Here is a 2,174-nt window from a genome sequence, read left to right on the forward strand (position 1 = left end):
TCAAGCAGATTATTTACAGGTGGAACAGTTCAGGTGATGACATGGGTAGGATGATTTGGATGAGATGATTTTAAATCTTCAACAAAGGGAAACAATAACTGTATAACTAAACAATTCGAAACATGTTCAAGGATATTCAACTAACAATAACACAAAATAACTCACTCAGGTATGCATCCATCCAGTCTGTGCATTTAAGTGATTGTTCTTCAGGCCACATGCTCACTGCTCTACGTCAAACAAAGGGAAAAAGAGGATGGGCTGGGCCTGATCCTTCCTCTTAAAGGGTTGGGTGTGGCCTGATAGGTGAGGTGAGGTCCTGCCCCTCCCCAACCAGGAAGTGGAGTTTTTAACAGTATGAATGTCTGTGAAATATATGTATGAATGTATGGACACCACTTATTAGAACAAAGTACTGTCTGTCCTTAAACCAGCTTCCTACTGAAAACAAAACATCAATAAACTAGAAAAGCACTCGGAGAGCGCAGACCTCCGCCAAGGCAGATCAGTGGGCCCAATGGCCCCCCCCCCCCCCACCCCCGATCACCACCAAAATGTAATCATTTGTTCCTTGTGCCAGTATCAACATTTCCTGAAATTTTCATCCAAATCCGTCCATAACTTTTTGAGTTATCTTGCAAACAGACAGACAAACAGACAAACTAACGCCGGCAAAAACAGAACCTCCTTGGCGGAGGTAACAATGCATCACAATGGGGTATGTGCGGACAAAAACAAATGGCAATAATCACAACAAAGTAGCCTTTCCCTTTACAATATCAACAATTGTTATAAAGAGCGTGGAGCAAAAAAACAACAGTCAGAGTAACACAAACACTTCTGACATCCAATTTGTAAGCACACGTAATAAACAAATATTACCAAAAACATACATGAAAGTAATGTGGCAATATGTGAGTTGCAACATTTCAGTCCAGTACTAGTGCATAAACCGTTCCTATTCAACGGACTAACATGGTAGACTGGGTCCAGAAGTGTTAAAGCTAAAGCAATTGCTCCACGCAAGGCTCCCCCATTTTTAAACTAAATATGATGTAGCAAATATAAAGGCAGTGCAAGTGAGTTCTGTCAGTGTACAAAGCATCATCAATGCAACCAAGAGCCAACAATGTTCTGTATCCCAGGAGCAAACACGGTGAACTGTTGTCTCACCCACGTCAATATCTGGCAACAGCTCACTGATACAGTTGTTTTAAGAACCTTGGGCTTTTCTTAGAGAGTGTCACTGTCGAGCTCCATCACAACTTTCTGGAGCACTTCAAAGGTATACTTCAGTTCAGTGGGGCAGCTGAGGTTCAAAGCATACATTAAGCCCAACAACACTGCAACACCAAAAGTAACATTGTCCAGATCCTGCAGTACCATCTGGCCTTCAAGGACAACCCCGATGTCCTCTGGTTTACTGGTGGCCTCTCCTGGTCTGACAATGTACTATTCCTACCATGGTGTCCTCAATGGATCCTTGGAAGGCTTCATCATCAGCCTGCAGAGTGAACAGTCACAAAAGGCACAAGATTAAATCAAATAAAACACATAAATATATGACTAGAAGTATTATGCTGTAGTGGCCAGTTTAATAAGAATACTTGGTCAATTTTAGTCAGAAAACTTGTTTTGGGATTGGCCTGCATTAATCTTTTATTACTGCATTGTGTTAAAACAAATTCAACACAACAGTTTAAAATATGATGAATGCATAAAGTGCAATCAGTTTGTGGTGGCCCTGGCTCAGTTGGGAAATTAAAAAGCCTGTTTGAACAGGAGTGTTTTGAGGTGTTTTTTTAAAACTCTCTACAGAGTCTGGACCGTAGGTGTAGAGGCAGGTCATTCCACAGACGTGGTGCTACAGCTTTAAAGGACCTGTCACCGTGTCTGCTAAAACAGGTGTGTGGAACCGTCAGCAGGTGCTGTTCTGAAGACCTCAGGCTACGAGCCCAGCTGTAGGGCTGAATCAGGGAAGCAATGTATGCAGGGGCCTGGCCACGTAGAGCCCGGAAACTTAGCACCAGAATTTTGAAATGAAAACGATATAAAATAGGGAGCCAGTGGAGTGAATCTAGTGATGTATCAGAAACTTCCTCTTCCATGCACTTCGTCCTGGAAATCAGAAAAGAATCATGCAATGGTGGTGATGCTAATTTAGTTGTTTCCAC

This window comes from Sphaeramia orbicularis, chromosome 24 (assembly GCF_902148855.1).
Source record: "Sphaeramia orbicularis chromosome 24, fSphaOr1.1, whole genome shotgun sequence".
NCBI lineage: Eukaryota > Metazoa > Chordata > Actinopteri > Kurtiformes > Apogonidae > Sphaeramia > Sphaeramia orbicularis.